Source organism: Podarcis raffonei, chromosome 5 (assembly GCF_027172205.1).
Source record: "Podarcis raffonei isolate rPodRaf1 chromosome 5, rPodRaf1.pri, whole genome shotgun sequence".
Classification (NCBI taxonomy): domain Eukaryota; kingdom Metazoa; phylum Chordata; class Lepidosauria; order Squamata; family Lacertidae; genus Podarcis; species Podarcis raffonei.
In genome coordinates, this window is record NC_070606.1 from 17,175,710 (window position 1) to 17,203,263 (window position 27,554).

Below are 27,554 nucleotides of genomic sequence, written 5' to 3' on the forward strand. Positions count from 1 at the left end.
CACATAGTCGTATATTTTGATCAATCATTATATGGCAAATTGAAAAACCTTTTGATCAAAACAGACTGAAGTAATAAACATAAGACAGGCTGGCTTCTGGTGCCATCCTGATTTATCCAACAGCAGTTGGTCAGCATTTTCCACCTCAGGACATGAAGACAGTTGAACAGAAATACTGTTTTCTTAAAACGCTACCACCAATACCCTGCATCGAAAGTTGTCCAACAAAAGGGAACATTCAGAACAACAATGACATAGACTGAAAAACCAATTAATCATATGGTTCTCTAGTTCAAGCAAAGGATTAGATTACAATGAGATTGACCAAGTTTCCAATAGCATAGCTGCCGAACGGAACAATGATAACCTCAAAGCAGAAAGCAATCCAGTCGTGCTGTATTGAATGAGTGTTTCATTTATTCATGCAGTTGCAGTAGGTGTACTCTGGATTTCTTGCACTTCACTGTACTCCATTATGTTATCAGTTGCATTGTAACACTTGCTTAAAGACATGTCTCTTATCAGTAATCTCCATTGAAGTTTTTTGTGTCAAGTTAATCTGAAACAGAGCAGAGTTGATAGGGCTTATTTTGCAAACCTTTTGGATATCTAATAATGAGAAAGAAATGTAATTTCACAGCAGTGGTGTTGGAGTCCAGCATGATTATGAGATAAGTACTTCAGCTGATCATCTTGGTTCATGCAATATTTGTTCTATCGTTGGAATCAATTTTCTCACTAGTGGGAGCTAAAATATTGACCAAAATGTGAATTCATTGCAGCCCTCTTCGATTTCAGTAGGATGGCTATAAAACATTGGCAGCATGAGCTTCTTGGCCATATATAACTAAAAACATTTTCACTGGGCCTGTTTCTGAAGGGAGACACGTATATTATTCTTGTTTGCTCTGCTGTTTTCCATATTATTGATGAAAAAATCTCACAATGTAAGTATTTCTGACATTTCTTACCACACTTGATAAAATCTTGAGAATTTTCTGTAACTGTCAACATTCACCAAGTTTTTGACAATTACATAAATTATATAAATCCCATAGATGTGGTATTTGATTGTGTAAATAAACCTTTGGGCGTTGAACCATTATGAAAGAAGACTTATAGACTGAGAAGTAATTGGAAACATTAATTGATATGGTAAGATTAGTTGGCTTTTGATGATTAGAAAGGAAATTCCTGTTGGACACCATTAAAACTGTAGTAAGTGTCCATTTCTTAGAAGTAATCATGTCCCTAAGTGCTTCTGTAAACTAGAAATCTGGGCTGCAAACAGATTCAGCAAAGTGCTGTAGATCCTTATCTGCCTAATTGCACCGTCATTTCTGGACATGAGTAAAAATCACATGACTGGACTTAATGCATTTTGTGCCTTGTCTATGTTTGAGGAGCACCATTAGAAATGGTAAAAGAACTCAGCAGTTGCCTGCAGTGAGAAACAGTTTATAGGCACAAACCAAACACTGATATAAATATTAACATTTTAAATAATGTATTCTAGCTTTTTATTTAGCCTTAAGCTAATTTGTTAAAGTACTGGAAAATTTGATACAAATTCCTGAATTAGATCACAATGTGCAGTTAATTTTATATGTTTCCTAGTTTCTGTTCAAGCTCTATTAACAGCTAGTATTAAAAGAATGATGGTAACCCATTGCTTGTTTTTAGCAAGCAAAAGCAACATTCTAATAGTTATCTATTTAGTTGCAGAATCATAAATTCATTTGGCAGAATGGCTGTATAAGTTAGGGAACACAGAAATGCTTATTGTCAAGTGACTTCATGTTGAGTGGATTTTGGGGAAAGCGCTTGAAGTGCCCTATGGTTTTTTGTTTGTAATTGAGGTCACCCATGGGCCTAGCTAAGCCCTTTTTCTTATAGTTTCATGGAAATTAGCCATCTCGGGAGTCTTTGGCCAGTTTTATTTTGGAAGCGTTGGAATACCAAACTTTGTGACGTAGCTAACACTGCCTGATGCTTATTTTCTACCAGCATAGTTATTTTCTAAGCCAAATTCCCATTCCTTACTCATACCTTTCACAACCGATTCATAATACGCTGAGGGCATTTAAAGACTGGCAAACATTTCAGGACAATATTCTAAAAATCTGAAGGCAGTTTATAAAGAAAAGGCATAAAATTTATACTTGGAAACTTGACTTAAAAGCATTAAAGAACATACATGAAAAGTTGACATGGGAAGTAGATACATTATTTCATACCTAAATTATTAGAATGTGTAACACCAGCAGACAATGGCAACACATTTACATTTCTTACATTACCAGAAAAATGCTGGTTGTTGTTGTTGTTGTTGTTTATTTTATTTTATTTGTACCCTGCCCTGCCTGGGTTGCCCCAGCCACTCTGGGCAGCTTCCAACATAGTATCAGAAGAATCTTTATTTGCATCAGCCACTAGCCATACCAATAAAATAAAATGTACTGAAGATCGAGGCGAAAACCTAACTATACAAAATTCATTTACATCAATAATCAAATATTAGATCTTATTCTGATTGCCCCCACTAAAAACCTTGCAGTTTTTGCTGTCACCTGATCATCTTGATCTGCTAAAAGAAAGAACACAGTAGCAATGGTTGAGTGACAATAATAGAGGGGTAATAACCTCACTCCTCAAATCTTTATAAAGGGTGCAAGCCAGAAGCACATGAGCCACTGACTCATAGCTGTCAACTGTCCCTTATTTGGCGGTAAAGTCCCGTATCCCAGCACTGTGTCCCGCTGCTGTCCCTTATTGATGATGTCCCTTAAATTTCCCGGGTTTCAAAGGAAGCAGCTGTGTTGCTTGGCTGCATTGCTCACCCAATAAGGAGTCTAAGAACGACTGGGGGGTGGAACTTGCATGCCTTGTGCCGATCAAATCGTCTGCGTTGCCTGGGGACTCGCCTTTGCTCAGCGCTTCTCAGCGGAGAGGTGACGGTAGTTTTCCTTGCTGCATCCCCTTTGCTGGGTTGCTGCGCTGTGGGAACCACCGCTTGAGGCTTCGTTTGTCTGCTGGCTGGGTTTTCTGCCTTTGGCTCGGAGGGGCTCAGAAGCTGAACATACCTGTGTTCGGTATATCCCTTATTTTGGCTGCTGATACCTTATTTTCAAGGCTGCTGATACCTTATTTTCAAATCTGTAAGTTGACAGCTATGCACTGACTCAATACTGCCATCTCCGTTTTTCCAGTGGGATTTTTTGAAATTGACCCAGCTTCCAACATATTTAAAAACGCGACAAAACATTAAACCTTAAAAAGCTTCCCTGTACAGGGCTGCCTTCAGATGTCTTCTAAAGTTTACTTTTTGCAAGCATTACTCTGTGAAACCCTTGCCTTTGTATTCCTATCCTGGTTGCTTATTTAAAAAAGTCTAAGCCTGTCTTTACTCATTTGAGGAAAATTACTAAGGAATTAGTCAGATTTGAATTTTCCCTTCTTTTAGTCATTTTCTCTTGCTGCTTAATAATTTGTTTCACACCCATGGTAAGTACAGTATAAATTAAAATCTCAAACAAAGTTTGTTACATCTGTCCATTATTCGTTTTGATTTAAAACTCAGCTAAATAGCTTGGTGTTATTGATGTTGTTATAAATGAGGGAAATTCTTGCAAATAATATTGGGAAGATCAGTCTTTGTCAATGCTGCAGCTTCTATAAAGTTGAGGGTAATTGTTTCATCCGCACATAATGGTAAATCATGGTTTAGCGCTAGATGTTGTTGTTTAGTCGTTTAGTCGTGTCCGACTCTTCGTGACCCCATGGACCAGAGCACGCCAGGCACTCCTGTCTTCCACTGCCTCCCGCAGTTTGGTCAGACTCATGCTGGTAGCTTCGAGAACACTATCCAGCCATCTCGTCCTCTGTCGTCCCCTTCTCCTTGTGCCCTCCATTTTCCTCAACATCAGGGTCTTTTCCAGGGAGTCTTCTCTTCTCATGAGGTGGCCAAAGTATTGGAGTCTCAGCTTCACGATCTGTCTTTCCAGTGAGCACTCAGGGCTGATTTCCTTCAGAATGGATAGGTTTGATCTTCTTGCAGTCCATGGGACTCTCAAGAGTCTCCTCCAGCACCATAATTCAAAAGCATCAATTCTTCGGCGATCAGCCTTCTTTATGGTCCAGCTCTCACTTCCATACATCACTACTGGGAAAACCATAGCTTTTACTATACAGACTTTTGTTGGCAAGGTGATGTCTCTACTTTTTAAGATGCTGTCTAGGTTTGTCATTGCTTTTCTCCCAAGAAGCAGGCGTCTTTTAATTTCGTGGCTGCTGTCACCATCTGCAGTGATCATGGAGCCCATGAAAGTAAAATCTCTCACTGCCTCCATTTATTCCCCTTCTATTTGCCAGGAGGTGATGGGACCAGTGGCCATGATCTTTGGTTTTTTGATGTTGAGCGCTAGACAAATGACCCCCAAAAACCCTGAGTGAAGCATTGTGCTTTCTTACCCCCACATCCCTTATTTTTTCATGCAGCTGGGGGATTGACTTCACGAGAGTTTAATTTCATTTTCACCATCTAACATTCCATTTGGGCAAGGGATTCTAGTTTAAAACAAACTCTAGAGAATTTCTTAAGAAGCCAGCCTCAATCCATGGATTATGATGATATTATCTTGTTAAACTAACCACACTTGCAACTAATTGCTTTGTTTTAAACGGTCCTTAGTGCATCAACCAGCAGATAAAAACTGGATATCTGCCACAATGTACTGACATGCCTTTTTATGAAAAATGTAGGATGAAATTGTAAAATGAGATTTTGTGTGAATATGGGAATTTTAGCTCTTCAGAGGTTGACATTAGCGTTTGCTGTGGTGAATCAACACAAAAGCATTAATGACGTTAGAAGTGAATCCAAGTTTGGTGTAAAAGTAATCTAGCCGGGTTTAAACCAGACATATCTGCAGTGAATTTAATCTTGACATATTGGAGAAAAATTACATTTGTGTAGGAAATACATTCTAGAGCTTTAATGCTCATCTGTATTCAGTAGAAACAAAGTCGGAGTCTCAAATAATTTTCTGAAAACCTGAATAGCAGACTAAGGTATACAGCCCTGCAATAATATTGTTTGACTAAAAGGTTCAGTTGAAATGGTTTTGTTCATTAGCATTAGATATTCATTTGAAAATAATGTTCCTTGGATTCTTGTTTATGTTGGAATGAATAAAGCTAAGTGAATAGGAATCTGTGCTGAGCTTATTTGTGAATCACAAAATCACAGTTCTTAAATGATAGGACTGTGTACACATGCACTCAAATAACCTAAACAGACATCTTTACTTAACCCATTTCTCGCAAGCTTTTGACAATGCTGAAATGTTTGTTCAGCAGTGGATCCAATTTTCACAAAAGAAATGTAAATTGCTCTAAAATTATTATTTGAGGAACAATGAAACAACTGAGTCACATTTTAAAGCATACCTTTTAGTAATGTAATTGCTTTAAATCCATTAGTTTCCTTACTAAGCAATTCAAATTACCCTTAGTTCAAGGACATGCCTGAAAATACTCTATTATCCCTTTTGCATTTCTATGACAGTAACAAGATCTGTGTATACGTCTTCCTGTGTGAAATACCAAGCTATTAGTTTTTGCACAAGTGTAAGCAAGTGCTTCTGAAGGTGAAATGAGTTGCTTTCTTACCACTTGCAAACCACAAATAAACGGCAGATGACAAAACTTAGCAATTATAGCTTTCAGTGGCTATTACAGTAAACTTAACTACTACCAAGTAGCAAATGGAACAGAAGGTTCTCTGATCTGCCTCATGAACTACACATTATTTACCGTATTTTTCGCTCGATAACACGCACCTGACCATAACACGCACATAGTTTTTAGAGGAGGAAAACAAGAAAAAAAAATTCTGAATGAAACAGTGGATGTATCATTTTTGTGCTTCATGCTGCGGCCACAGACATGTGATTTGATGGTGAGTTTGGGGTAGCCCAATGCAAAGATCCTGAGGATCCATGTGGATCCATGCTTTGTAACCACGTTTTTGCACCATTGCAGCCCCAGGCAACAGTGGGTGCGTGATTTTTTTGGTGCAGGCTGTAGCCATGGACATGCTATGTGATCTGATGGTGAATTTGGGGTGACCCAATGCAAAGATCCTGAGGATCCATGTGGATCCATGCTTTGTAACCACGTTTTTGCACCATTGCAGCCCCAGGCAACAGTGGGTGCGTGATTTTTTTGGTGCAGGCTGTAGCCATGGACATGCTATGTGATCTGATGGTGAATTTGGGGTGACCCAATGCAAAGATCCCGAGGATCCATGTGGATCCATGCTTTGTAACCACGTTTTTGCACCATTGCAGCCCCAGGCAACAGTGGGTGCGTGATTTTTTTGGTGCGGGCTGTAGCCATGGACATGCTATGTGATCTGATGGTGAATTTGGGGTGACCCAATGCAAAGATCCTGAGGATCCATGTGGATCCGTGCTTTGTAACCATGTTTTTGCACCATTGCAGCCCTGTTTTTGCATCAGATCATTGCTATGTGATCTGATGGTGAATTTGGGGTGACTCAATGCAAAGATCCTGAGGATCCATGTGGATCCGTGATTGGAACCACGTTTTAAGTAGGGAGGGAAGGAAAAACATAGAAGCGACAAGGAGAGGGGTGTGCAGAGAAGCAGCTGGCTAAGAATGCAGGAGAGGGGTTTTACCGGAGGGAGGAAAGGAAGGCAAAAGTCCCCCCCCCACAAGCCAACCAGCTCTCTCTCTCTCCCCCCCCCCCAACCTGCATGTTGCCTTCGAGTCCCAGACGCACGGAGAGGAATTAGAAGGACGCTCTGCTGCTTTCCACTCTGCTTGCCTGGAGGGGAGGGGTTTTCTCTGCTCTTTGTTCCGTTTGAGCAAACACAGTAAGGAAACAGAAGCGGGTGGGCAGTAAGACCCTGAGGCAGAGCTTCCTCCTTTCAAGGCTTCCCTTCTCCGGACGATTTGATATTTGCCTGATTTTTGCCTTCACTCGCGCTTGTCAGCTCCAGGGACCACACATTCGCTCAATAACACGCACAGACATTTCCCCTTACTTTTTAGGAGAAAAAATCTGCGTGTTATAGAGGGAAAAATACGGTACCACCTTGAAGTTTTACAAATAAAAGCATTGTTTTTTAAATATATAAAATGACTTGGATTCCCATATGTAAACACTTTGCATACATTTTAGGTTTGTTTAGTAATTGCACTGCATTTTCGTGTTTCCACAACAAATATTCCTACACAATTATCTGCAATTTTGCAGACGTTTGGAATCCTTTTACTAGCTCATGCCACAGTAGAGTTACAATTACCGTTTTGGCTATTGCTTAAAATCTGTTACTTGTATTCTGGCCTTTAAATTATCCTAAACATTACTCAATAACTCTGCGGTTGATTCTATTGTGGAGATTATTTTACTATCAAATTCATCCATTGGTCGTTTCAGGTTCTTAATGAAGAATCTCCAAATCAGGCATGCCACAAAAACGTTCTTTTCAGATGAGACGTTAACTTCCGTTCACTCTTCTTCATGATGCCTCTATCACAACTTTCCCGTTTTTGCCTTTTGATATTTTAGTACTCATTGACAACAAGGCTCAAAAGCCTTTCTCAGAAAAAATACTGAAAAATTACTGTACCACTGATCGTGGCAATGGGCTCCAATGCAGGTCTGGTAGTTTATGGTTACTCTGAGGCACAACCAACTGGTGTACAACTAAGGGAATGGTGGGGGGTTGGGGGCACCATAAAACTGCAGGGGAAAAGGGCTAGCCCAAAGGCGCTATGAAATTATGGAACAAACTGGTGTCCCTGAAATCCTCATGTTTGACAAAACCAGAACCTGGGTATCTGGTGCACAGTGCCCTTTAAAGCAAATGTTGTTTGACAGCTTTTCCAGGAAACAGTATATTTCGACAGACCTGTTAGTTCTCTCTCTCTCTCTCTCTCTCTCTCTCTCTCTCTCTCTCTCTCTCTCTCCCCCCCCCCCCCCGTCTTATCTTTTAAGTTTACAGCCAGCTTTTAAAAGCACAGAGCAAGGTTAACCTCAGAAGTATTTCCTGTTGGAACATTAATTCCATCATAATGGGGTCTGGAAAAGCAGCCCATTGCTCTGGGTTATCATGATGAAGAAGCTTAGGTTGGACACCAAAGCATTGATCAGTTTTCCAAGCAGAAGATATTCTCCTTTCAGCTGAAAATGGTATTAATGGATTTCTTTGGTTCCTTCGGTTCTTAAATGCAACACGACCCAGTTCAGACACCTATGGTTTCTGTTGGAAGGTCATACTGTGGCAAGCTTCAAGCTTGTGTGCTTTCTGCTCCCCTTCCTTCATTGATAGCAAGTAGCGAAGTGTAAAGCTTCTGTTGGCAAAGATGACCCAAAGGCATATGTTAGGTATGAATATACTGCAGGAGCTCTCTGTTGAGCCTTTCAAGTCTCACTGTTTTCAACAGTGTTCTCTCAGAATGCTCTACTGCTGGCGTCATAGCAGAGTCCAAACACAAGTAAAATCACCATCCCAGGAACCACACAACTACCGTAGGTCCATTTGCCCAAAAGGACTTTGAGCTTGAGCTGCTCTCAAACAGGGGAGGGGTGAACCTTTGGCCCTCCAGGTGTTATTCAGCCTCAGCCCCTCAACAACTGATGGTCTCTGATAATGGAAAAGAAGAGAAAGAAAGGGGGAGGAAAGGAGGGCAAATCTTGAAACAGTGCATAGATAATTTAAAAAATACATACTAAATGAAACAAAACATGAACTGGTATAAAATCAGAAGGGTGCAGCATACATAGTAATCAGCCTGTTCCAGGCCAACGTAATGTACAGTGGTACCTCAGGTTACATACGCTTCAGGTTACAGACTCCGCTAACCCAGAAATAATACCTTGGGTTAAGAACTTTGCTTGAGGATGAGAACAGAAATCGCGCGGCAGCAGCGGGAGGCCCCATTAGCTAAAGTGGTGCTTCAGGTTAAGAACAGTTTCAGGTTGAGAACGGACCTCTGGAACAAATTAAGTACGTAACCAGAGGTACCACTGTATTGCTAACTTCATTACTAATAGTCTTGCATTGAATCTTGCAGCTTCAAACCTTTCGAATCCCCCACCTTTTTTTTTTTTTAAGGGCTAGAACAATTTTGTAGGGAAGAATAGTATTCTTTTCACATTGTCCAGTTGATAGTTGGGCTCCTTATTCTTGACCCAGGAACTGAAACCTTCCTTCTGGGCAGCAGATTTAAGATGAATCCGAATAAAGCCAAGTTGCTGTGGTGTGTGAGTGCAGGTGTGTTGTCTCCATGTTCAGAAATGCTGGTTGGAATCCAAAGAGCTACTTGGGGCTGTGTGCCCCGAGTCAGGTTTTTGACTTCTTTTCTTTGAACAGCTGACCTCCAGATCATTATCAGACATTGATTTCGAGTCTTGCTCCATTTTCAGAGTTCTTTGCCATGCAGCACAGGGACAGTTGTTGAAAGCACAAAAGTTCAAAGCCCCCTCTAGCTAGTTCTTTGGATCTTGGCCAATATTGCTGTGAGAATTAGCAACAGGGGATAGATAATGGTGGCATCATGTCCTGCTGGGGATCTTCCTGCTGGTTGCTGTTGGCGTACAGAATACTGAGGACCATTGATCTGGCTCAGCACGGCGATTCCTATTTTCTTTCTCTGAATTGTGTGCTGTTCGCGTATTAACTGTGCCAATACCCCATTCTTCTATGGAAAAAGCGTGGCTGTAACGCACTTACCCATTCATCTTTCCTAAAGACTGTGTTTTGATTGCGGCTGTTGTGAAACTGGAGTCTGTAATCCTTTGCCGCAATAAAGTCCCGCTCCACTTTTGCAATTCTTTGATTGGGGAGCAGCTTTCGTATTGCGTGTGCATTTGAAAAAGATTTAGTTTAGCAATTGTTCAGGAAATCAGTCTGTCCATGTTTTCAGGCAAAACTTTCCATGACCCAGGCCTGTTTTCAAATGTTAGTTAACCCATGGGAAGAATGGTCTGCTAATAGGCGAAGGTAAAATGTTGGTTTATTTGGGTGCAGGTTGCTTTGGGACATGCCAGCGTGGGGAATTCAAAAACTACCGTATTTTTCGCTCTATAGGACGCACCCCCCCTCCAAAAATTAAGGGGAAATGTGTGTGCGTCCTATGGAGCGAATGCAGGCTCCTTGGCTTCAGCGATAGCAACACGAAACCTCCGAAGCGCAGAGAGAGTGCTCCCTCCTCACTCCGGAGGCTTCGGGTTGCCTTCACTGAAGCCTGGAGAGCGAGAGGGATCGGTGTGCACCTCCAGCCACACACACTCTTGCTCTCCAGGGTTTGCTTCGCTAGAAAGGCGCTGCACAGTTTTTTCTCTCTGCGCAGCGCCCCTTCCGCGAAGCGGGAGGAGAAATGGAAGGGGCTCCGTTCTCCTGCTGCTTCAGTGAAGGGGCGCTGAGCAGAGAGGGGGAGATTTTTCGCCCCTGTTCTCCCCCTCTAAAACAAGGTGCGTCCTATGGTCGGGTGCGTCCTATAGAGCGAAAAATAAGGTATTTCCCCACTAAGCAGGGGTGCAGAGACTGAACATGATCCTCCAACCCTCGCTATCCACCTCCCAGGACTCTCCTCATCAACCCTGCTCTATGCCCTTTTCAAGCGTGTTTACCTGGTTTGAATGTGCCGTTGATAATGTCTCTTGCTTTCACAGATGGGCATGTGTGTTTGTGTGCACTCAGAAATGTCTGACTTTTGTGAGGCTTGAATGAAGGCAGTTGTACAATGATAAAAGTCACATCCATTGGTCTGCTATTGTTCAGCATCTTTATAAACGACTTGGGAGAAGGAATTGAGGAGTTGCTCATGAAAATTGCTGAGGATGCCAAACTGGGAGGGGCAGCTAATGCCACAGAAGACAGAATTGGGATTCAATATTACCGTAACAGATTGGTGAACTGGGCCCAAACTAACGGAATACAATTCAATAGGGACAAATGTCAGGCTCTACACTTAGGCAGGAAGAACCAGCTGCACATAAGATATGGGACATCTGGCTTGCCAGTAGTACATGTGAAAAGGATCTAGGGGTCTTATTGGACCACAAGCTTAACATAAGTCAACTGTGTGATCCAACAGGAAAACAAAACAAAAAACCAAGTTAATGCCATTCTAGGCTGCATCAACAAAGGGATAGTGTCCAGATCAAGGGAAGTACGGTAATAGTATCACTCTATTCTGCCTTGGTCAGACCACACCTGGAATACTGTGTCCACTTCTGGGCACTGCAGTTTTAGAAAATTATTGACAAACTGGAATGTGTGCAGAGTAGGGCAACCAAGATGATCAAGGGTCTGAAAACCAAGCCTTACGGGGAACGTTTGAGGGAGATGGGTATGTTAACCTGGAAAAGAGGAGACTGAGTGATATGATTGCCATCTTCAAATACCTGAAGGGCTGTCACATGGAAGATGGAGCAAGCTTTTCTCCTTCTCCAGAGAGGGTAGGACTCAAACCAATAGATTCATGTCTAAATTCAGATTCTGAACTAAACATCAGGAAAAGAAATTTATGACATAAGAGCCGTTCAACAGTGGAGTGGACTCCCTCAGGAGGCTGTGGAATCTCATTCATTTGAGGTTTTAAAGCAGCGGTTGGATGGCCATCTGTCATGGATGCTTTAGCTGAGATTCCTGCACTTCAAGGGGTTGGACTAGATGACCCTCAGGGTCTCTTCCAACTTTATAATTCTGTGATTCTACCCCTGGAAGGATGCCCTTGAAGGAATGCAGACCTCTGCTGAGACAGGTTTCCATGCCCTGCGTTTAAGCTTGCGGCTTCGCATGATTCTAACCAGTTTTGAACTGATTTTAAAGGAAGAACCTTTATTTGTTTGTTTGTTTGTTTGTTTGTTTGTTTGTTTGTTTGTTTGTTTCTGTGGCATTTTACATGCTCAGAACATGTTCAGATTGGCTCAACAGTTTCTACACAGGATTCCTAGCATGCTAATTTCACACATGGTGACAGGCAGATACATTTAAATGTCGCCTCATCCATGGGTAAAGCTTGGCCTGTGCACACAGATACTATGTTCAGTGCCACTTTTAAAATCAGGCCTTACGTCACAGATTAGTGTCATCCATTTTGTTCTTGATATTCAATTTAAGTCTTACCCAATAGTGAGTGGAAGTTTGGTGGCAGCCCCATTTCGCAATCAATATGCCCAGAAATGTTCACATTAAAACCCTGTAATATAATCTGAATACGTATATATTTTATGTCTTTGAAACAAACGACGAGCATAACACATGTGCAGCTAATTGACAATGCACAAATCTTTGAAATGATTCCAAGCAGATAGCAAATTCAGTGTAAAACAAAGATGCATTTGAGTGGAAGTAGGAATGTACATCTCATCTCCTTGACGACCATTCTAATTACCTCAGCTTGGTTGATCAATATTTGATCTTTTCTCCACAATGCAAACGTGTCACTTTCTCTCTCTCTCTTTTTGCTTTTTGGCAATTTGCAGCCAAGTGAGGTCCATTGTATTTGCTCTTTCTGGCATTGGTCCAAGGTTCCTCTTGCTGGTATAATGCAGTTCATTGATGTGAGTGTGATCTCCTGGGTAGATTTATCCACAAATTTAAGGCAATTAAAAGCCTTTATAAAGCATTTCATCTAATGTAATTATCATAGTTCAATAATTCTGCTTTTAAAAATTGCTTCTATCATTTTATGATCTTTCCCTCACACCCTCTGGTTTTATAAAACCTTTTCAGAAGGTAAGGGTGGTAACAGCATCTGCTGTTCTGTGTCAAAGATGTTACAAGTTTCAAATGTTTTATGAAACTACTTCTGGGGGTGGGGGGAGGAATGATAGGTGATGAAAGGTACATATGAAGAGTTTGAAACAGGATTGTTAAAGTAGCAAAGATATCATACGCATGGATAGCTCAGTTGGTTAGAACATGGGTAGGCAAACTAAGGCCTGGGGGCCGGATCCAGCTCAATCGCCTTCTCAGTCTGGCCCTCAGACAGTCAGCGTGTTTTTACATGAGTAGAATGTGTGCTTTTATTTAAAATGCATCTCTGGGTTGTTTGTGGGGCCTGCCTGGTGTTTTTACATGAGTAGAATGTGTGCTTTTATTTAAAATGCATCTCTGGGTTATTTGTGGGGCATAGGAATTCGTTCATATTTTTTTATCCAAAATATAGTCCAGCCCCCCACATGGTCTGAGGGACAGTGGACCGGCCCTCTGCTGAAAAAGTTTGCTGACCCCTGTGTTAGACTGAGAGTAGTGCTGATAACGCCAAGGTTGCAGTTTCATTCCCCATATGGGACAACAGCATATTCCTGCATTGCAGGGGGTTGAACTAGATCAGGGGTCAGCAAGGTTTATCTTGCCTGGGCTGGATCGCTCCTATGGAGATCCCTCTGTGGGCCGGATCGCGTGCGTGCATGTGATTTCTAGTGTCTGCGTGTTCAGAGACGCTATTTCCACCACCGCGGAAGCGAGTCCCTGCACCGCGCTGCTCTGGTGTAGCGCAGCACACAAGCGGGCAGCTCTGTTCGGGAGCGGTTCGTGGACTGGTCAAAAGACTTCTGTGGGCCACTTCCGGCCCATGGGCCTTAGGTTGGTGACCCCTGAACTAGATGATCCTCAGGGTACCTCCCAACTGTGGCGTTTGCCTCCTAGGTGGGTCATAAGGAAAGGGTTAAATGAGAGTGAAGTGATTGGCCAGTGGGAACCCGAGGGGTGGAGTTAAAGTTAGAGTGGGAGTTGTTTGAAAGTCAGTTGAGAGTTGGGAGTTGAAGAAGGAAGAGGGAGGATAAGTCTGTGGGTTGGTCAAGTTGTGTTGTGAGGGAGTGAGAGGAATTGTTGGGTGGCCTCAGATAGATAGTTGGGATAATCAGTTTGAAGTTGTTAGGAACAAATTGGTAAAGAAACAGATTAAGAAACTGACAAGAACAATTAACTGAAACCATAAGCTTGTTCATGCCTATAAAATAAACTTGATTATTTGTTAATGTTAACAACTGTCTGGACTCCGTGTGTACCCGAGAGAAACGGGTCGGTGGCAGCGAAGAGGCAATCTCAGTGGTGGCACAGGGATCAATAGACCGTCAGACGTCCGGGGACCCTGTGTGATCGCCACACCAACACTACAGTTCTATGAAGAAACCAGCAATGGTTATGCAAAACAAGAAAACCCCACGATACATCTTTTTAGAAACAAGTGACAATGGGTGTTAACTCTCAGGTTTTTTTTAAAGCTATTTGGGCTGTAAATGGGCTGCACGCACCCAGATTTAACCAGTGAGGGACATTCCTGGCACAACGGCATGCTTAGACCCCAGTAAAGAGAGTTTCCCTCTCACTTTTCTGTCTTACCATTGCTGAAGCAAGTTTGGCATTCTCGCTGCTACCTACAGGTGAAAAGAAGAATTGTCTGTTAAATGCTTCTGTATGTTTTAACCTTCTCCATAAATGGGTTTGCTGCCTTGCCCTCGAATTACTCTCTTGGGGTATGTTCTTCACAAGTATGAGTCAAAAGTGCTGCTGGACAAATTGTTTCTTCTTTTACCTGGTAGAGGGAGGTGGTGTGGATATTCTCTACATACCGACATTATTTGACCAGAGCTTGAAGGCCATATAATGTTTCCCTCTGTGTGTTTGTGTGTCTGCCTTTCCTCTTTCCTTTTAGGAACAAAACTTTTAAAAACATGTCCTGGGATTAGATCATCTTATATGTAATAATCCTGTTGCACCTCAACTATATATTAAGATGATCTATTTTACTCTCCAAAATAAATGTGTTTTGCCAAGATAAGCAGCTTTATTTCAGACCTTGTACAATGTGATGGCCTTACTTTCATTCACCTCCAAATAGTTTGCTAATTTCGAGACAGATTGAAATGTTAAGTAGTAAATAGTGTTATCCCATGGACAGAGATAACTTGATGCAGTTTTCATTAAAAGTTGCATATGGTATCTGTTAGTAATTGGAACTTTTGCGGTTGAATTGTTGTGCAGATTAGCCATAGCACTGAGGGTTCTCAACTTTAAAGGCCAGTTCTGTTTTGAATCTCACAAATTCCTCCTAGTTTTGTAAGGTAGTCTGTAATCTTATCCAGGACATATGTAATACCACAATGCCAAGACAAGAGGAGATCCAAACCATTGCTTTGACGTGTGTGTTTAGGTTTATTTTCTAATTAGATAAACACCCTTTTGCTTTAACTTTGTGACCATATCTTTCAACTTGCTTCACAAAGCAAAGAATGCAGAGTCAAAACTGAAGGAGATTTATATTATTAAACCTAGCAGTTGGCACCTCAGTCCCCCTAAGGCAAAATTTACATGCAGTTTTGAAGCACTTTTTAAGACGTTTGATAGTTTGGGTGGCTTTCAGCTTTATTTGAGAAATCTTTCCAAAATTATGCAAAGTTACCCCAGTAAAGAAATTCAATGTGGGCTCGTCCACACAACAATTTAATGTGGATTTGAAGCTTCTTGTATCTCAGGTTTTTTATGGCACCCACACAAACTGGCAACCCATATTTCACCCAGAATTAATTCAGATTTTCCCAAACCACATCTAATAAGGGAACAAAAAATAAAATTAAGAAATCACGTTATCTAACTGTGCCCATACTGAGATCACATTGTGGGAGCGTTTTTAAAAAACATATGTGGTGAGGTTTCTATGGATGCTCTGTTACAGGGGTCAGTAGCCTTTTTCAGCCGTGGGCCGGTCCACTGTCCCTCAGACCATGTGGTGGGCCGGAGAGGGGGGAAATGAACTAATTCCTATGCCCCACTAATAACCCAGATATGCATTTTAAATAAAAGGATACATTCCACTCATGTAAAAACACGCTGATTTCCGGACCGTCTGTGGGCCAGATTGAGAAGGCGATTGGGCCGCATCCGGCCCATGGGCCTTAGGTTGCCTACCCCTGCTCTGTTATCACACCACCTAAATCAATTTGCTGCTTGTCTGAGCACAAGCTAGCCATTTTGTTTCCATCGGCCAAATGGAAAATGATGTGTTGTGCCTCTTTCCACCGGCTGTTGCTAAAGGCTTGTTAGTGGTATGTACATCCTTTTATTTTTAAAACAGTAGCTTTGTACAAAACTGCTCTTATACAAAATAGCTGTATTAGAAATAAAAATCAAATTGACCCTCCAGGGGTAAACTGGAATCATGCAATCACTCATTCTCCAAAGCCCTCCCTCTAATGGCTTATTCTCTCTTGGCCTTGGCCTGGTTTGTGTAAAATGTGTCATTTATTTTATTTGTAGGGCATGAGTTTTGTGCAAAGCTGATCATATTTACAACAGAATTCAACAGATCCTATGCACGTGCCATTCACATTTAGCTGAGGTCCAGCTCCGAGGGCCTTCTGGCGGTTCCCTCACTGCAAGAGGCCAAGTTACAGAGAACCAGGCAGAGGGCCTTCTCGGTAGTGGCGCCTGCCCTGTGGAACGCCCTCCCATCAGATGTCAAAGCGATAAACAACTACCTGACATTCAGAAGACATCTGAAGGCAGCCCTGTTCAGGGAAGTTTTTAATATGTGACATTTTAGTGTATTTTTCATCTTTGTTGGAAGCCGCCCAGAGTACCTGGGGAAACCCAGCCAGATGGGCGGGGTACAAATAATAAATTATTACTACTACTACTATTATTATTATTATTAGCTTATTTCAGCCACTCACTCCTTTCTTCATAATAGCTGTGTATTTACAGTGACCTCAGTAAGGATGTGTTTTGCAGAAGAAACATAATATATCCTACACTGAAAGGTGCCAAATCATAGAATTGTAGACTTAGAAGGGACCCTAATGGTCATCTAATCCAGCCCTCTGCAATGCAGGAATCTCAGGTAAAGCTTCCACGATGGTTGAATGAGTGTTGATCTCTACAAACTCGTAGGAGCTCTTTGACCCAGCCCAGTTGATGATACATACAACTCCAGTGCATACTTACCACATTCTTTGATTTTGTAGTCCACTTGATTGCGGCCTATTCTTCTGTCATTCACTTGCTTGTCTTATAGAGTTAAAATAGATAATTATTTTTATTCTTTTTTAGATTTGTATACTGCCCTCCACCCGTAGATCTCAGGGCGGTTCACAACATCAATTCACAAAATACATAATAAAAATAAGAACAAAAAGAAACCAATAATCCACCCTCCCCAACACATTTAAAAGGGCATCGTATGTCAATCAGCAAAAGCCTGGTTGAAGAGGAACGTTTATAATGAAGGTGCCAGGTGAGTCTCCCTAGGGAGAGCATTCCACATGCGGGGAGCCACTGTAGAAAAGTCCCATTCTCATGTTGCTACCCTCCGGACCTCCCGTGGAGGATGCACACAAAGAAGGATCTCAGAGGATGGTTTTAGGGTCCAAGTAGGTTCATATGGAGGGACACGGGTGGCGCTGTGGGTTGACCCAACAAGCCTAGGACTTGCCGATCAGAAGGTCGGAGGTTCGAATCCCCGCAACGGGGTGAGCTCCCATTGCTCGGTCCCTGCTCCTGCCAACCTAGCAGTTCGAAAGCACATCAAACTGCAAGTAGATAAATAGGTACCGCTCCGGCGGGAAGGTAAACGGCGTTTCCGTGCACTGCTCTGGCTCGCCAGAAGCGGCTTAGTCATGCTGGCCACATGACCCGGAAGCTGTACGCCAGCTCCCTCGGCCTGTAAAGCGAGATGAGTGCTGCAACCCCAGAGTCAGTCACGACTAGACCTAATGGTCAAGGGTCCCTTTACACTTTACCTAGGTTCATATGGAGAGAGCCAGTCCTGAGCCATTTGGATGTGTCTAACCAATAAGAGGAGTTGACCCATGAAGCCAATTCAGTGGAAGACAACCCTTGCATTCATTAAGATCTTCACGCAAGGCTTTTAAAATGGTTCCTAAACCAGCAAAAACTATTTTTTTTAGGATTTACTGGGCACCCTTGAGACCTTTCCATAAACATGATCTCTTCTCCAAATTGTGTGAGGTGGGAATGTACTGTAGGCTCTCTTATCTAATTTGGGAAAGCCTGAACATTTTGAGCGGAGCTCTGTGTAACTGTAAACTTAGTGCTAGAAGCATCTCAGCATCTCTAGATATGTGTGATAGGCTGCCTCCTGCTTGCCAGGGACCTTTCACCTTGTCAAAAATAGATGTTCCACATTGTTCTCACAGTCGGTGTTACAATATTAGAAAGAAAAAACTGCCTGAATGGGAGAATGAAATGCATTATCCTTGTATGGACCAGCTGTTTTATTCACCAATGTCTTACGGACACCAACAGGTGACACTCAGATTGCCGTTACCAGCACCTATGTCCTCTGATCCTTTATGAAGAATGGAGGACGCAACTTACTCCCCTCTCTCACTTCCCCCTGGCCCTTCATTATTTTTATCCTTACAAAAAGTAAGGGGGAAAGGCTTAAAATAGTATTGGTGCTTTGATTTAGTGATTTCATTGGTGGTTTGACACGTAACGTATTTCTCTGTAAATCTGGTTGCCTCCTTTTCTAGATTATCTTCAAAGAATGATCTGTTTTTATAAAATGTGATGCTTGTACAATACCAACTTCACTCTCTCAGACAAAATAGCCATGATCAAAATGATCACCCTCCCAAAATTCCAATCTCCCATTGCTCTAGGTGCAGGGTATTTCACTAGCGTGAGCAGTTTCTGAGCTCTGGGTGCAGTACTGCGCCTAAGATTTCAGATTAAAACTGCAGAATGAATGGAGGGCCTTTTTTCTGCATCCCTACTTCCAGTTCCTCTCTGAAGACAGGGGAAGAGACCCTCTTAAGAATCTTAGGGGGGTGGGCAGGGAAGAACTAGACCTTGTGAAAAATGAGCACAATGTTTTAGCTGCAGTTCATTCATTTCCAGCTTCGTATTCTTGTTCTAAAAAAAAGTGCACCTAGACATTCAATTGTTGCACCCATAACCTAGGTTTAAGGTGCCCTTTAGCTCCTAGCTTTCGTATCTCAGTTTCTAACACTGCCTTAATTTATGATTTTCCTTCTTTTCATTAAGGGATGGGGACACTTAGATTACAGCATTCCGCATTATGTCATTGGTTTAGTGAAGCATCAGGATGGAGCATAAACAATAGCATCTGGTTTCCTTTGTGCTTCAGAGAATGCAGACACACATCTGAGATCTCCACATCCTCTGTGTGCTTTTGATGCAGTTCCCATCCTGAAAAGCCATGCTGTGATTTCAATTAGTGCAGATGTACACCCAGCCACCTTAACAGGCTCAGCAAAATAATTGTTTTGTTTCAGCACTTGAATGTCTAGATCTGGTTAGTGTTACCAAAAAAAAGTGGGAGTGGGGAAAAATATCACACCTATGGTATTAAGCCTGTGCTTCGATTGCTTTTTAAAAAAATGTCTTGGACACAAGTAATAACCTAATAGGGAATAGCTTGATTTCATACACAGGAACTGCAGGATTACTTCTACATTTTACTGGTCCCCTGTAACACAAAAAAACCCCTATAAACGCCCAATGGAAAAACAGCGGAAAATGAGAACTGCAGCAGGCCTTTTGAGATCAAATTTATGGCACAGAACACTCTCTTAAGGCTGTGTTTAAAAGGCAAAGAAAGCAGATAATTAAATTTGCTGGGTTTTACCAACTTAAAAGGCCTTTTTAAAAAAACTTTTATTACATATATTTATTATTTCTCCAGCAAACTATTATGCATATAAGTAAGATTTTCAGCAAGGGGAAACTGAAATTTATAGTCTTCATTAAAATGGGGTTATAGGAGAAATGCAATAATTTAATTAATATCACACTTCTTGAGTACTTTCAATATATATGTTTGTTATTCGGGATTCACGGTCCTTTTGTGATATAATTATGATTTTATGTTGAGAAATGTGGGTGCAATCTGGAACCCTAAAATCTGTTGGAGCATTGCCATTTATGAGATGTAGATTGGTGCCTGTGTTTGGTATCTTGCAGGCGTTCACTGTTCTCTTCATTTGGTATTATTTACTGTGTTTTGGCACTGTGTTCTAAATAGCCATCTTTGCCAGCAACCCATGGTTGAAATGGTGCTCATTATCCGCAGGCTCATTGAGTAAAAATGGCTGCAGCTTGTCGGTAGGCTAGTGGCTGATATTAATAACTGTCAAGAAAAAATTGCCACTAGTGTGAATTAAAAAAACCTAAGTACAGCTTCTTTTGAATGCAAAGTTGCACAAGATGACCCAGTATTCTTTGTCTACATACTTACACCTATTTTTAGGTACCAGGCCAAAAAAAAATCCTTTTTCATCTGACATTTGACTTTTAATTATCTATGGCCTTTTTGCATGGGCAGGATGCTTTAATCTAGTTTTTTGCTATTTTAATGTATGTAGGTGGTTCTTTAAAATATTGTAAGTTGCTAATGCATTTTTTTTTTAATGTTTCTGCCTCAAGAGAGAGATGGTTAGGGAGCTCTGGGCCTTCTGTGGTCTGCAGCTGGTGGAAGAGAGGCTCCGAAAAGGAATGAGTTTAGCTGCATTAGGTCAACTTGTTTGTTTCTTATTTGTGATTGGACAGTCAGTCTTCAGACGGTGAGGAAGAATTATGCACGCTTCCTCCTCCTGTCTTGGTTTTCAGCAAGGGAGGAGGAAATATGGAAGTACTGGTAAATTGTGCCTGCTGCACTCACCCTTGCTAAGAATCTGGCCTAGGTTGCACATCTGTTTTGCTGTAGTGAATCTTGAAGGTTTAGGACCTTGGCGTTCAAGGCATCTTAAGGTTGGTTGGTAGCTCAGCTTATCATCTTGGTCATCTGTGTGAAGTTGGTGTCAAAGGAGTAGCGCTCTTTCAGCCTCAGCAGGTCTCCGTGAGAAACCACTACGAAATTTGCATTGGGATTACATCCAGAGTAAAAGATAGGCACTGGTAGAAAGAAGATTGTCTTGTTTAGGGACGTCACTTGCAGGCAATGGACAAAGGCCACCATCACTATAGAAATTCCCGTGGGGATCAAACTAGCCTCAAAGCACATGATATGCACGTGACCCTATAGGGAACGTCCCAGTCCAACTGTTAAAATGGGTCCCAGGAAGTTCTCCTGTGCAAGCCACATGCAGTTATTAAGAACTCTGCAAGAGTGCTAGTATATTATTATTTGGCTTTCACTGATTTCAGGGCAGTTCGGCCAGAGAGTGATTAACTCTTACTAAGATGTTAAAAGGGGAAATCATAGCTGCCTTATCAGGCTTTTTCAAAATTTAATTCCTTTCTCTATTAAGAGTTCAGGCATAAAATTTGCCTTTACTCCTTATCCTTCTATAAGTAAAGGGAAACAGAAGTTTTGCCTCAAATTAAGACACTAACGCCAAACAAAGTCTCCTATTGTGTTGCATTTGTATAGGTTTGGATTGATATTTGATAAGGACAGAGCATCTAATAATGGAGATTTTTAAAAAACACACAACTTGAACTTGTCTTTTGCTTTATCTTGTATTACAATGTTTAATGTAGACTAGATAACTGTTCCCTGTTCAAGAATTAGCAAGTTTCATACTCGAACAAAAGTAGACAGCATGCACAAAATCCACTGTAACAAAATGTATGAACAGTAAGATATGAAAACTGTTGATTATGTTGTCTGTGGTGACATACAAACAAAGTGATAACTGTTTGCATCTGTAAAGGTTGAAGAATGGCAGTGTCAGACTGCATGAAGATTAGCGTAAGAATTTGACATCTTTGGTGAAAATTTATAATTACATATGACACTTTTAGTGGAGATTGGAGGGAGGGTGGCATTCACAGAAGAATCTTTGTTTTAAAGTCACGTCAATTCTAACAGTTTAACTGCTGCACAACAACTGCATTTTGCTTCCTGTAGAATTACAGGTAGGAGATTATGGAATCTGCCAAGCTGCAGCAGGAGTATGTTTTGAGTGGCAATCTCTGCCACTTTAGCGTCTCTTACATTCCACACCACAGCTTCCGGAACCATTCCAGTCTGGTTTCAGGCCATGTTTGGGTGCCCAAACAGTCTCAGCAGCCCTGTTTGATTTTGGGAAGTGAGATGGGGGAATGCAACCTTGTTGGTTCTGCTTGCCTCTCTGCAATTTTTTACCCTTTGGGCCATGGTGTTCTCCTGGAGTGACTCATGAAGGTGGGAATTGCAGGTACTGTGTTTCAATGGTTCTGCTCCTACCTGCAAAGTAGTTCTAGGAGCCAGTGTGGTGTAGTGGTTAAGAACGGTAGATTCCTAATCTGGGGAACCAGGTTCGCGTCTCTGCTCCTCCACATGCAGCTGCTGGGTGACCTTGGGCCAGTCACACTTCTTTGAAGTCTCTCAGCCCCACTCACCTCACAGAGTGTTTGTTGTGGGGGAGGAAGGGAAAGGAGAATGTTAGCCGCTTTGAGACTCCTTTGGGTAGTGATAAAGTGGGATATCAAATCCAAACTACTCCTCCTCCTCTTCTTCTTCTTCTTCTAGGAGACTGTTGGTCAGCTCCATGGCTTTGGGGCTGTGGGGTTCCACAAGGGTTTATTCAGTCTCTTGTGTCATTTAACATCTACATGAAACCATTGGAAGCTGTCATCCAGGGATTTGGAGCACGGTGTCTTCAGTATGCTGATGACACACAGATCTCTCTTTCCATTCCATCGGAATCAAGAGAGGCTATGAAGGTGTTGAGACAGGTATCTAGATGCAGTGGTGGACAAGATGGGGACCAATAAATGGAAAGATGGAGTGGATGTTGTGAGTGGGTGGTCCCCATATCCAGCAGTTAGGTGTATGACTTGTTCTGGGAGGGAGTAGGAAGATGTTAGTATTATGGGAGTACTCATAGATTCCCACTTATCACTTGAGTATCAAGTGGCTTCTGTGGCTTGGATTCCTAATGCCCAGTTTAGGCATAATTCTGATTAGCTGATTCATCAGCTACAGATGTTTCTGGACTAGGATTGTCTGGCTTTAGTTGTCCATGCTCTGATAGCTCTCATGTGGACTTGTTGTTGTTGTTGTTGTTTAGTCGTGTCCGACTCTTCGTGACCCCATGGACCAGAGCCCGCCAGGCACTCCTGTCTTCCACTGCCTCCCGCGGTTTGGTCAGACTCACGTTTGTAGCTTCGAGAACACTGTCCAACCATCTCTTCCTCTGTCGTCCCCTTCTCCTTGTGCCCTCAATGTTTCCCAACATCAGGGTCTTTTCCAGGGAATGGACTACTGTAATGCATTTTATGTGGGGCTGCCCTTGAAGTCAGTCTTGAGGCTACAGTCAGTGCAGAATGCAGCTGCTGGCTTGGTAAGTGGGGCAGCCTGACAGGAGCAAGTGTCACTGAACTTAAAGCTCAGCACTGACAGACAGTGAGCTACCAAGCTCAATACAAAGTGTTAGTACTAAGCCCTCCAATGGCTTGGGAACCAAGTACCTAAAAGAGTGCCTATGATCAGCAAGTGAGACCTAGTTGGTGCTGCTGCTGCTGCTGCTGCTGCTGCGGGGGGGGGGGGGGTTCTTGGTTGGCATTGATGCCTGGCAGGGCCTTTTCAGTGGTGGTTCTGTATAGAATGCCATCCCTAGCGAGGTGCATCTGTCTCCATCATTATTACCTTACAAGAGTAATAGGAAAACATTCCTGTTTGCCTTGTTTGTAAGACAAAGATCTGTTCACAGTCATGGTCACTTTATTTTGTGTATTTCTTCTCAGTATTCGTTAAACTCAAAGGGGACACAACAGAGCATGAGAAAACACCAAACAAAAATATAAATGCATCTATTGTGTTATCTATAGTATATCTGTATAGAAGATACTGGTAATTCAAAACAGTTTAATAATAGCTACATAATTTTAAAAGCCTTAATATCAAATCCAGTCATATTTCAGACATATTGAAGTATGTGGTATGAGATCTCAAGTGTTTCCATTTTCACGCTTTGATTCCAATATGCATTTGCAGTAGTGATTCCTTAATCTGCAGAAATCTGGCAAAGCATGAGGATTGGTTTCAGACATAACAGGAAACCATCATTTCCTGCTACATGAATGAGCTGCAACAAGCTTTTGGATCCCTGCTCCCTTCTTTTTCTCTCTTGTGTGACTGAGGAGGAGCTCAGAAACATCTGTTTCCAGTTTTAAACATGATGTCCAGACACAGGGAATTATAGGTTGTTTAAACTATGGTTAGTAAGAACAAACCTGGACGAAACCATGGTTTGATTTTCTGATTCATTCTCAAATTAGCTCCCTAACCTCTTTGGGACAGAAACATCTTAGCTTGTGTTTTCAGATGGGGGGGGGCATGATTTGGCCAACATTGGAGGGAGTCTCTGGTTGGGACTTATACCTCCCCACCCACTATAATCCAAGCATTGCAATTTATGAAATGGTAGGTGTTGCATCATGAAAATTAAGACTTCAACAATCTAATATTTAAGGAATCTATCATTATAGTTATTTAATTTATAGTAAATGCTTCTACAGTCATTATTTAGAGTGATTAGAGCCTGTGTGTTTATTATAAATGCCATACCTTTGCAGGATGGTGGTTGTAGACCTCTAGCACAAGCCTTCTGAAGTTCTCAACATCGCCTGTCCCCCAGCTCAACCAGGGTGACTATTTGGTAATGGGGTTGACCCAAATCTGCCTCTAGATGCAGACACTGAAAGCCAGAACATGACCAAGACCTCAAGCTGGAATCACTATAAACCCCAAGGCAGCACTACCTGCCTGATCATCAAGTCTGTGGTGGTGCTACATCAAAAGCCCAGCTGGATAAAGCTGGGTTAAAGCAACTCTTCCCAGCTCATCCACCCAGGTCAGATCTAGGACCCAGTCTTGGACTATGCCTGTTTCCCCCCACGCTTTGACCTGTCATTGTGCAGCAGCACTTGTCAGACTTCCTGACTTGTTGGCATTATAACCAGAGTCCCCCCCGCTGCCCAGCTTACAGGAGGACTGGGAGAGGAATCAGCCCTCCAATCCCCATATGGGACAGCTGCATATTCCTGCATTGCAGGGGGTCGGACCCGATGATCCTCAGAGTCCCTTCTAGCTCTATGATTCTATCTGATCCCTCTTTCCCTTACCTGTCCAGTTTAGCTTCAGTTGATTTATCTTCCTCTGCCCATATGAATCTCAGAAGTGACTCCTGTCCAATATGCCAACTACTGAAACACTAAAACCAAATCATTGCTTTTTTTTAAAGCAATTGCTATGAGAAATTGGGGGGGGGGGGCAAGGTCACTTTTTAAAATTAACCCCCTTAAATCACTTTCTTGTAACTTTTTGGCTATCTGAGCTGCTTTCAGTGAATTTCTGCTTAGTGTAAAGTATATTTAACTCTGTTTCTGTGCACACACCAGTTGCAATCTTAAAGTAATCATTCATTATTTCCTAAAGAGTAATCTTGATAGTGTGTGCACAGAGATAATTACACATGTTATCTCAAACGCTGATCGCTTTCATGCTGTAACAGCAGCACAAAACATGGAAAAATATTAGTCAAAACCATTGTCACCCTCTTCAGAATAAATTTCAAGAGCCCCAAAGAGAGAGCATATTATCTCGCTATAATAAAGATCGCATCATGAGAAAAGGAGTCTTATCAAAAGAGGGAAATCAGAAGCATCCTTCTGTGCTGTTCGGATGGGAATAAGGAGGAGTGGGTGTGAATGAGAACTGCATTCCTGTAGTCTCTTCTTGGGCTGTTCAAAGGAAAATCCACAGTCACTGCATTTCCCCACCCACCACCTGCCCCAATAAATGTCTGGTTGTATTGTGCAGGAATTGCTCTCGGCGAAGGCTGGGCATTATTGGAAAAGGTTGGAAAGGATTTCTTTTTTTTTACTAGGAGATCTGACTGCTTTGGAGGGTCTCAGTTTTTTCCCCCCAGTTTTTTTTTTGTCTGCCTTGCCATACTGGCATCTTTTGATCCTGAGATCTTTTGACGAAGGGTGGGATATAAATCTAATAATAAAAAATAATAAATTTGGTATGGTGTTCAGATACAGTACCATTATCAAGCATTTCCTTAACAGGTTTGGACTTAGGCAGATATAGGAGGGGGTGGAATCACATAGATAATTGGTTCAACAAACCAGTATTGGGATCATAAGACTTCAGTTCAGACTGCAGGTAAGCCTTCATGTGATTTAATGCCTCTCCGTGAAAAATACTAAATATTCCTGTGTATAGAGAAGCTAGCATGAAAATACCTCCCCTCGTCTCTAGTTTTCTGCGTGAAGCAAAATTATTGTGTGGGAAGAAGCTTTCAACTATGCTAGCCCTCACCTACAATCTTACGTAGTACCTCTCATCTCAGTGAGAGGTAGGCCAAAGTACCATATTTTTTGCTCTATAGGATGCACTTTTCCCCCTCCAAAAATAAAGGGGAAATGTGTGTGCATCCTATGGAGCGAATGCAGGCTTCAGGCAGCTATCCGCAAACCTTCGGAGCGCTCCCCCAGCCCGCAAGCTCCGGGAGCGGCGGCAAGGCTGTACAACCTTGCCTCCGCTCCCGGACCTGTTCTGGGGGCTGGGGTCAGGGGAAGCTCGGGCTTCCCCCGCCCCAGCCCCCGGCTAAAAACGAAGCTGCGTGCAGCCTCTCCCGGCTGGAGAGGTTGTGTGTGGCTAAAGAGGAAGCCAAGACAGCCAGCAGGGTGGATCCCGCTGGCTATCTTGGCTTCTTTGCTCTTTGGGGCTGGGGGGGGGGAATATATTTTTTTTCTTTATTTCCCCCCCTAAAAAGTAGGCGGCCCTATGGTCCGGTGCACCCTATGGAGTGAAAAATACGGTATATTCAGAAAGCAGTGTTCTCAGGACTCCTATAGGCTGTGTGGAGCTTCTTGTAAATATGGTGAAAGGTTGTGTAGTGTTCCTCTGGACATCTTCAGGGCAACAAAGTCTGATTTCACACGGCGGGAATATTTTTAGCCTGTGCTTCTTTACTGTAAGATAATACTTGCACCGATAGCAATAATTATGTGCTTTCAAGGCTGGATTAACCAGTAATAAGAGCAAGCTGGGGATGATGAAAATCCAAATTAACCTCTTGCAAATCTGTTAGGAACAATTCCTTTTTCAGCCGGTAACCTAGCAACTAAAATAAACTGAACGAGAGAGAGTGGGCCCTTTTTGACATATAATGTTCTCAACCTGCTAAATCTTGTCCCAGCCTGTTAAACACAGGTTCAGATCCCAGCTAATGACATTTACTGTTTCTCAGGTCAACCTACCTTACAGGGTTGTTCTGATTTTGATTTTGATTTTAAAAGGAAATTGCTTGTGTATTCACTTCCCTGAGCTGCTACAAAGAAGGCAGGCTATAATGAAAGGCGATGTTCACAAAGAGGGTCAAGTTGTAACAGCAGTGTTGAAGACAGTATTCTTCTGTAAGCCAGTTGGCTAAAAATTGCAGGAGGGGAAGGAACTGTTATGCTGAGGTCCTGCTTGCATGCTTCCCATAGGGATATGGTAGACCACTGTGGGAACAGGATCTTGGTGGGCTACTGGCCTGATGCAGTCTCTTCTTCTTTGTTTATAATTTTTATTAAATTTTCTAT

At 42.2% G+C, this 27,554-nt stretch overlaps 1 protein-coding gene and 1 long non-coding RNA gene across 4 annotated transcripts in view; both read left to right on the plus strand.

Moving 5' to 3' along the window:
- Window positions 1–27,554, plus strand: part of ADK (adenosine kinase) — a 196,243-nt gene that overhangs the window by 92,753 nt on the left and 75,936 nt on the right. The window lies entirely within an intron of this gene.
- Window positions 14,003–14,572, plus strand: LOC128413708 (uncharacterized). The gene is made up of 2 exons (XR_008330409.1): window positions 14,003–14,045; window positions 14,106–14,572. It is a non-coding gene; the product is annotated as an uncharacterized LOC128413708 (long non-coding RNA).